Source organism: Triticum urartu, chromosome 2A (assembly GCF_056163025.1).
Source record: "Triticum urartu cultivar PI428250 chromosome 2A, HENAU_Tu73, whole genome shotgun sequence".
Taxonomy (NCBI): Eukaryota; Viridiplantae; Streptophyta; class Magnoliopsida; order Poales; family Poaceae; genus Triticum; species Triticum urartu.
In genome coordinates, this window is record NC_141874.1 from 718343380 (window position 1) to 718353460 (window position 10081).

Here is a 10081-nt window from a genome sequence, read left to right on the forward strand (position 1 = left end):
GAGTGTTGGGGATGCCAGGATGCCAGGATGACCACAGAGAATGCCAGGATGACCACAGAGCGGGCCGCTTTAGACGCACAAGCCTACAGGCTCATGTTGGACCAGAACGCGTCGCATGTAGTCATGAAGAGGAAGTACCGATCCCATTTGCCTTCAGTTTTCGAGGCCAGAGACCTTTTCAACACCCCAGGAGCAGGAACCAGTAATCCGCTGGAGGGAAACCGGGCGGAAGCTCCTGGGACTGGCGCGCCGGTTCAGCCCCGTCTGATGAATCCGCCTCGTCAAAACACTGTTATACCTCAGGCTGTTTCAACACCTCCGGGTCACTACTCCAACCCAATGGACAATCTTGTTGCCGCTGCTGCACGGCTGGAGGCCATTCCAATTGAAGGTGACTCGCCGCAGGCGGTAGAGACGCGACGGGTCAAGGAGCTTCTTAGGACAGCTTTGGTCCAACAGGAAGCATACTCGTACAGCCGCGACCGGATCCACTCGACCCCTCATCCAAGCCGGAGCTATAGCAGGCATATGGATGAACCGGCAGTGTCAAGTAATGAACGACGTGGAGCACCCCGCGGCAACAACCCGGTGGGTGGTGCTGATAAAGCTCAGGAAGTGGTGGACCGGGCCCGAGCGTGCAGGGAGGCCGAGTTAGCCGCACAGTATCAGGCTCGGCAGCTTACGCCGGTTCGTCCAACTATCTCGGTTGAACCTGGTGTTACTTCTAGTTCTTTGGGGGTGCCTTGCCTTGTCCCCGCTTTACGCAATGTGCGCCTGCCCAAGGATTTCAAGGGCCCGTGCAAGGTACCAAATTACACGGCGGATGAATCCCCGGAGACATGGGTGGAGAGCTATGAGATGGCCATGGAGATGCTTGATGTGGATGATGCGGCATGTGCGAAGTACTTCACCATGATGCTTGAAGGAACGGCCCGCACTTGGTTAAAAAGCTTACCAGCCAATTCTATCAGTTCATGGGCCCAATTACGAGCCCGGTTTATCAGTAACTTCAAGGATACATGTAAGCAGCCTATGTAGATAGTGGACTTAGCTGCCTGTGTCCAGGAGGAAGGAGAATTGACGACTCATTGGGTGCGCCGGGTCTCGCAGGTTCTGCATACATCAGACCGCATCAATGCTGACACCGCGGTTATAACCCTAGAAGGCAATTGCCGGTTTGGGCCCCTAAAGCTGAAGTTAGGACGGATGAAGCGACATTGCACTGACATGGGGACCCTCATGGCTGCTTTGGTAAAATATGCTGATTCTGATAGTACCAAGGATCCCGAGTCTGATGATGACAAGACAGGGAAGGGAAAGAAGAACAACAACTCCAAAGGTCAGCAGCATCACTCGGGAGGTAACGGTAGCGGAGGCAAGCGTAAAGCGGATGGCAACATGGACTTCGTGGCTAATACCAACGTGCAGGACAATGGTCAGCGACGCAAGGGTAAACCGCCGAATCGCGGTGGAGCGCCTAACCCTAACCCAGACCACTTAAATTATCTATTGAACCAGCCCTGTCCAAAGCATGGGACGAAGGAGGTGCCAACAAACCACCTTTGGAAGGATTGCTTCATTATGCAGGAGTTCAAGAATTCTAATGCTTTCCGGTATGATCACGGCTCCGGCAGTGGCTCAGGATCCGGGCCGGGTTACGGTGGAGGAAATTCCGGTTCAGGATTTAATGGTAATCCGGGCGGACATAACAATCAAAATAATCAAAACAACCAGGGTGGTTACAACCAGCAGCAGCAACAGTCAGGTTACCAGAGCAACCCAAAGCAGTTGAATAGTGGGCAGTACCATGTCTTCACCACTAGCTTGGACAAGCGAGACCGGAAGGGTCAGAGGCGGGCAGTCAACTCTGTTGAACCGGCCATGCCCCGTTATCTACGCTGGTCTGAACAGCCAATCATATGGAGCAGAGAGGATCACCCTCCCCAGGTTGATAATCCGGGTCAGTTGGCTCTGGTGGTGGCGCCTCAGGTGGGAGGTTACAAGTTCACCAAGGTGTTCATGGATGGAGGGAGCAGCATTAATATCTTGTACTATGAGACCTTCCGTCGTATGGGACTAACAGATAAAAATCTCAAACCGTCCAATACGGTGTTCCACGGTGTGGTACCTGGCAAGTCAGCATATCCTGTTGGTAAGATAGCTCTAGAAGTGGCCTTTGGAGATGATCATGATTCCAGGTCGGAAACATTGACGTTTGAAGTGGTGAAAATCCAAAGTCCATATCACGCCCTGTTTGGGCGACCGGCCTACGCCAAGTTTATGGCACGGCCTTGTTATGTGTATTTCCAACTCAAGATGCCGGGTCACAAGGGGACAATAACGGTTCACGAAAGCTGTAAAATCGCTTTGGAGTGCGAGGAAGGAGATGCGGCCTACGCAGAGTCGGTTTGTGCCACCGAGGAGCTGAAGTATTATAAGGACAATGTTGATTCGGCGGACATGACTCCATTAAAAAAGCCAACTACGGAGCATGATCTGGCCCTGAAGTTCAAATCGGCAGCAGAAACTAAGCTTGTTGACTTCGTACCTGGCGATTCGTCCAAGCAGTTTAGCATCAGTGCCAACTTGGATCCGAAATAGGAAAGCGCGCTCATCGAGTTCATCCGTGAGAATCAGGACATTTTTGCATGGAAGCCCTCTGACATGCTAGGTGTACCGAGGCAACTCGCTGAGCACACCCTTAATGTGGATCCTAAATACAAACCGGTGAAACAGTTCCTCTGCCGGTTTAACGAAGAAAGACGCAAGGCGATTGGAGAAGAGGTAGCCAGGCTTTTAGCAGCTGGCTTTATTGTTGAAGTTTTTCACCCTAAGTGGCTTGCCAATCCGGTGCTGGTCCTTAAGAAAAACGGCACCTGGCGCATGTGTGTTGGATTACATAGATCTTAATAAGGCTTGTCCAGAAGATCCTTTTACCCTCCCCCGTATTGATCAAATTATTGATGCTACGACGGGTTGTGAGCGTTTAAGTTTTTTGGATGCATATTCTGGCTATCATCAGATCAAAATGGCAGTTAAGGACCAGGAGAAGACGACATTCATAACTCCCTTTGGAGCCTTCTGCTATGTGTCTATGCCCTTTGGGCTCAAGAGTGCCCAGGCAACTTATCAACGATGTGTACAAAATTGTCTTCACAAGCAGATTGGCCGTAATGTACATGTGTAAGTGCATCTAGTGCCACCCCTAGTTGGTTTTGGAGTATTGACGACAAACCTAGTTGAGGGACTAATGTGTTTGTGAGAATTGCAGGAAAACACAGGTAGAAGTCCCTCATTGATTCGGTTTACTACCAGAGATGACCCCTAAAAATGAATGAAGACATTGAAGTCAAAGGTGGTATATGAAGATATTCACATTGAAGACTATGACAACAGAAGACACGTTATGAAGCCTATGGAACTCGAAGACTTAGATCTTTCGTAGTTCTTTTTATTTTTGTTGAGTCATAGGAACCACCGTACTGTTAAGTGGGGTCCAGGAGAACAAGTCAGAATGACTTAAGTGATGCCTAAATCAAAAACCTATGTCTTCGAGTGAAGACAATGAGAGCAAATCTTGTCCAGAGCCGGACAAGTCAGCTTTGCTTGTAGCCCAAGTAAAGTTTCCATGAGAGTTCGAAATCTGACCGTTGAGACACGTGTCAGTTCCTTAGTGACCCAGGGTCATTTCGGACAAATCAGGTCGGGTTGCCAAGTGGCTATAAATAGCCCACCCCCACAACCATAAACAGTTGGCTGCTTAGATTTCAGTGCACGGCTTTTGTCGTTTGAGAGCAACCCACCTCGAAGCCTTTGAGAGAAAATTCCTAGTGAGGAGAAAAGCCCTAACCACCCAGAGCCAGAGTAAATTGGGCATCACTTAAGTCTTCTTGTCTGTGTGATCTGAAGACTTATTACACTTGAGGACTGTGAATCCTCCAGACGGTTAGGCGTCGCGTTCAGAGCATCCAAGAGACATTGTGGATTGCCAGTGAACGAAGTCTGTGAAGGTTTGGGAGTCTACCTTGAAGACTTACCAGAGTGATTGGGCGAGGACTAAGTGACCATAGCTCAAGGAGATTACGGTGAGGACTTGGTGTCCTGAACTGTGTGTTCAGGACTGGGTGTCCAGGACTGTGTGTCCTAAGGTTTAAATACCTAGCCGCTCCAACCAGACGTACAGTTGTCACAGCAACTGGAACTGGTCCAACATATCATTGTCTTCAACGAGTCACTGGTTTCATCTTCACTTCCTTCTCTTGCTGTTACTCATTGTGAAGTCATTGCGTGCTTGCTTTATCATTTGTCTTCACAACGTGAATGCATGATCTATTTGGCTTCATAACTTCTTCCTACTTGATCCTTATTACACTGAAGCTGTTTGTCACTGTGCTTTCACTCTATTGAATACATGACCATGGCTGGCCTAGTGTAATCTAACTTCCGCTGCATAGTAATAGGCATAATCTTCACTGTTTGTCTTCATAACTCCCAAGTTTTGAAGACTTTCATAAAAATCGCCTATTCACCCCCCCCTATAGTCGATATAACGCACTTTCAACATGCTTACGTGGATGATATCATGGTTAAGTCCAGGGAGAAGGAGACTCTGGTTGACGACTTGAAGGAAACCTTTGATAACCTGAGGACGTACAAGATGATGCTTAATCCGGCCAAGTGTGTCTTTGGTGTACCGGCAAGCAAGTTATTGGGTTTTCTGGTGTCCGACAGGGGAATTGAGGCTAATCCGGAGAAGATCATAGCCATCACCTCCCTGGCTAAACCGAAGTGTATCAATGATGTTCAACACTTGGCAGGCCGGATTGCCGCGTTAAGCCGGTTTATCAGCCGCCTTGGTGAGAAGGCAATCCCTTTGTATCAGATGTTGAAGAAGACGGATCAATTCGTCTGGAGTTCTGCTGCTGATAAAGCATTTGAGGACTTAAAGCGGCAATTGGCCAATCCGCCTATGCTCGCTGCTCCCATTGAAAAGGAGCCGTTGCTGCTATATGTGGCTGCTAATGCTCGTGCGGTCAGTGTGGCTATTGTGGTGGAGCGAAAAGAGGAAGGTAAGGAGCATCCGGTTCAACGTCCGGTCTATTACATCAGCGAGGTACTCATTGAGTCCAAGCAAAGGTATCCGCATTGGCAGAAGCTGGTATATGGAGTTTTTATGGCAAGCCGAAAGCTTAAGCAATACTTCCAAGGGCACCCCATTACGGTGGTCAGTTCTGCTCCCTTGGGGGATATCATCCAGAACCGGGAAGCGACTGGCCGGATTGCCAAGTGGGCTATAGAGCTTGGGCCGCACGGATTGAAGTATGTGCCTCGAACATCGGTTAAGTCTCAAGCACTTGTTGATTTCATCAATGATTGGATGGAACTTCAAGCACCTGAAAAGCCAGATCACACATATTGGACCATCCATTTTGACGGATCCAGGCAATTGGAAGGCTCGGGGGCTGGAGTCCTATTAACTTCCCCACGAGGTGATAAGTTTTGTTACGTTCTCCACTTAATGTTCCCTTGTACTAACAATGCAGCTGAGTATGAAGCCTTGCTCCATGGTCTCCGGATGGCTAAGGAGATGAATCTAAGTCGAGTTAAGTGCTTCGGTGACTCGGACCTCGTGGCTCAACAAGTATCTGGCACTTGGGATTCCAAGGACCCACTCATGGCAGCATATCATCGTGAGGTGGATATTGTTGCAGGTCACTTTAAAGGCTATCAGGTGGACCATGTGGACCGACGGAAGAATGAAGCGGTGGACGCTTTAAGATGGCTGGGCTCTCAGTGCAAACCGGTCCCGCCCAATGTTTTTCTGGATATGCTGCACAACCCGTCGGTCAAGCTCCCTGGTGAAGCGGATTTGGCTATTCCTGATCCGGAGGTTCAATTGGTGGCAGCTCTTCATGTCATTCCGGATTGGACGATTCCTTACCTGGCGTACATGAACCGGGGCGAGTTACCAGAGGATGAGACTCTGGCCCGACAGATAATCCGGCGGTCCAAGTCCATGACTATTGTCAATGGCGAGTTGCATCATTGCAGTGTATCAGGGGCGTTTCAACGTTGTGTGTCTCCTGAAGAAGGCTGTGAAATTTTGCGTGAGATCCACGAAGGAGATTGTGGTCACCACGCCGGTTCAATATCTTTGGTGGCTAAAGCGTTTCGCCATGGCTTCTATTGGTTAACTGCTCATGCTGATGCGGAGGATCTGGTCAGATGATGTGATGGTTGCCAAAAGTTTTCAAGACGTGCTCATGTGCCGGCTCAAGAATTGAGAATGATTCCAATTACTTGGCCGTTTGCGACTTGGGGGATGGATATGGTTGGGCCTTTCAAAAGGTCCAAAGATAAGAAGACCCACCTCCTGGTGGCGGTTGACAAGTTTACAAAGTGGGTGGAGGCAGAACCTGTTAGCAAGTGTGATGCGGCCACGACGGTTCAGTTCATCAAAAAAGTGATTTTCCGGTTTGGCTTTCCACACAGTATCATCACAGATAATGGTACCAATTTGTCCAAGGGTGCCATGAAGGAGTTCTGCGAACGGGAGCACATCCGGCTTGACGTTTCATCAGTGGCACACCCACAGTCCAATGGTCAAGCAGAAAGGGCTAATCAAGAGATCTTGAGAGGCATCAAGCCCCGGCTTATGGTTCCTTTGCAGAGAACACCGGGTTGTTGGGTAGAAGAGTTACCATCTGTGTTATGGAGCATCAATACTACACCCAACAGACCAACATGATAGACGCCATTCTTCATGGTCTACGGAGCGGAGGCGGTTCTCCCAAGTGATATCCGTCATGACTCACCTCGTGTGGCGGCTTATGTTGAAGCGGACAACGAGACAACACGGCAAGACGCTTTGGACCCGTTAGATGAAGAACGTGACATAGCAGCCGCCCGCTCGGCGATTTACCAACAGGATCTTCGTCGTTATCACAGTCGCCGAGTCAGAACCAGAACCTTTCAGGAAGGAGATTTGGTGCTTCGGCTCATCCAAGATCAGACTGATATGCATAAGCTATCCCCACCTTGGGAGGGACCTTTCGTGGTCAGCAAGAATCTTCACAATGGGTCATACTATCTGATCTATATTCGAGAGCATAAAGACTCACGTACATCAGAGGAGGAGACCAACAGGCCGTGGAACATAGCTCATCTTCGGCCTTACTATACCTGAGCCATTGGCTCTACTTATGTACATATTACGACAATGTATATATTATGATTAAATATAATAAACCGGAACCTCAGCTAAAGCGGGGTATCTGTTCTTTTACATCATGTGTGGTTACACGGAGTTGTTCTAAAGCGGCCTCCGGTTTACCCCTTGAGTTAGCTTTTCAAAGCATCATGTTATATCACTTGGGGGCTTGGTCGTGTCCGAACCAATGCAACACCTCTTGATAGGCGAGAGCGACCAGATCACTTGGGGACTTGGTCACGTCTGAACCAGTCACGCCTCTTGATCGGCCTAAGGCCACAGAATCACTTGGGGGCTTGGTCGAACCCGAACCATTGCCACGCCTCTTGATCGGTATAAATGCCACGGTTTCATTTGGGGACCTGGCCGACTTGAACCATAGCTACACCTATCGGGAGCTTGGTCGTGTCCGACCATGGTAACGCCATCTGATCGGCTCAAATAAAGCCTCTTTTTGCAAACGGTTTTATCATTGCCTTTGCTTCACATTTTTCTTTGATAGATATTTCTTTCTTTTTGTTGCGTTTTTTAAATCGACAAAGTTTTAAGCCGGTTCAAACTGTCAATTGACGGAACACGGTCCATTTTTAATCCGGAGACTATTTGCCCGGTTTGATTTTTTATAAACATCCTATTAAGGAGTAGCACGGTGTTTTATTATAACCCGGCATGGTTTACATGGTAAACCAGCATTATATATATACAGGAGTTGCTATCTCCTCCAACAGTGTGGGTTTATAAACCTCCACTTCAAGATTGGCCAAGCCAACTTCATGCCCAATGATGGCAGGTATTATGTATCCCAAAGATTTGATCATATGCTTAAATTTCAGATATTTTGATTTCATATATGCAGACATCATACTTCGCCTGACGGTACAACTGCGGTGGCACTTTAAGATTTTTTGTATTACAGAAAATACTTTGGAAAGTGCATCACCCAAAGGAAGAACAAGTTGTAGTAATTATGCACGAAGGCATATCAAAGTTAAGAGTATCGGCTAGCCTATTACAAGGCAACACGGTGCCCAAAATAAGATCATTGTTTTTTCGCAAAGGAGAAGCAGTTTAAACCGGCTTCCGGTTCAAGCTTGGTCACCAGCCTGGCCTGATGGTTGTGGGTCATCCCGCGCCACTTCAACTTCAGCTTCTCTACCCAGCGGCTGGAAATCAACAGTTGTCCAGTCGATTCCCATTAATGCTTGAAAGACAGCTTCATCATGGATCAGCAACGACGGTTCAATATCGGAAGCGTAAGTATGCTTACGGATTGGAGGGATAAGATTTTCCGCTTTAGGAATTGGTGCAGCTACTCGCTTATTTTGGTTGTCATATTGGGCTTGATAATGAGACAAGTCTGCTTCTTCAACCAATTGACAAGCTAGCGGACGCACCTCCCGGTTTATTGCTCGCAGATCCGCTTCACTAAATTCTGACCCATCTTCCTTCAAGCTGGGATAGCCCTGAGCCGCTTCAACAGGATCAAAATCTGGCACCCAAGCTTTTGCCCGGATTAAGGCATTGATTGCACCAGTTCGTGCAGCAGATTTCTTTAGCTCTTCAACCCGGGCAGGAAGCATCGACAGTCTCTTTAGGGTGTCCTGAATCAAAGTGGGCGCCGGATTGTTGTGGGATGCAGTACAGATGATCCGCTGTGCACCAGTGTACAGTTGTTCGATCAATGTGTAGGCGGCTTTCAATTTCTTCCGCACATCTGACCCCAAGTGACCAATGCGTGTCCCTGAAATATTACAAAGGGTTAACAAACCGGCAGCTCTATAAGACGGCCGAATCAATCCAGAAATCAAGCCAGCTTACCAAAGATAGCAGCGGTCATGGCATGCACATGCCGCTTTATGCTGGTCAGTTCGTCCACCACCGGTTTCAGTGCAGCCTCGACATCTTCTGCTCGTTTGGTTAAAGCGGATTTTTCAGTGGCCTAATCTGCCCGTTTTTTCTTGAAACCCTCCTTAAGCTGTTCCATGGCGCTTAAAGCGCTGGTTAATTCCTCTTTTGCTTTGGAGGTTTCAGCTTGTTGGGATATCAGATTTTCTTGGAGATCGGCGACTTGGTTTTCTTTTGTCTTCAGCTCAGCCTGCATACAGACAGATATATGATTCCGCAAGCAGTACAACAATTGAAGTACCAACCACATAACAAGTTATGCACTTGGCCCTTGGGGGCTAATGTATATTTGATCTTAATCTTTCAATAGATTCTAAAGTCCCAAGATCAATACAAGTATTCAACTTGGCACTTGGGGGCTAATGACAATTACTTAAAGTCCCGGTTTAACTACGCTAAGTTGAATCGGCCCTTGGGGGCTACATCAGCGAATTCCGAAGTATGGAGATTTATATTAGCAAGTCCCGGTTTGAATGAAGATTCTAAACCGGCCCTTGGGGGCTAGGAGAATTAACAAGATTGAAATGTCCAAGCAGGGAAAAGCACATGGAAGTTACCTCAAATTTCCCTTTCATCATATTCACCAGACCAGCTTCATAATCATGGCTGGTATACAGCCGGTTCAGATAGCCAGGATGAAGATCTTGGGCATTCAGAGCAGCATAGGTCGCCAAGTCAACATTCCACTTGCCTTTGCCCATGGCAGCAAATTCTTCTTTGACGGTATGCTTGGATAAAGCAACAGGATTGGTGGGCTCTGTACGGCCAATACCAGTAATTACAACTTCATCATCCTTAGCATCACCGGTTTCCACTGGCGCAGTCGGTTTGTCAGCAGGCTGGGATGGACTGGTGGATCTCCCAAACCGGATGGGGCTTGTGGGCTGGTTGACAGGGCCTAAGGCATCAATAGGCCTTTCTTCAGCAATAAAATCGTCATCCTGCTGTGGTGGATCATTGGGTATA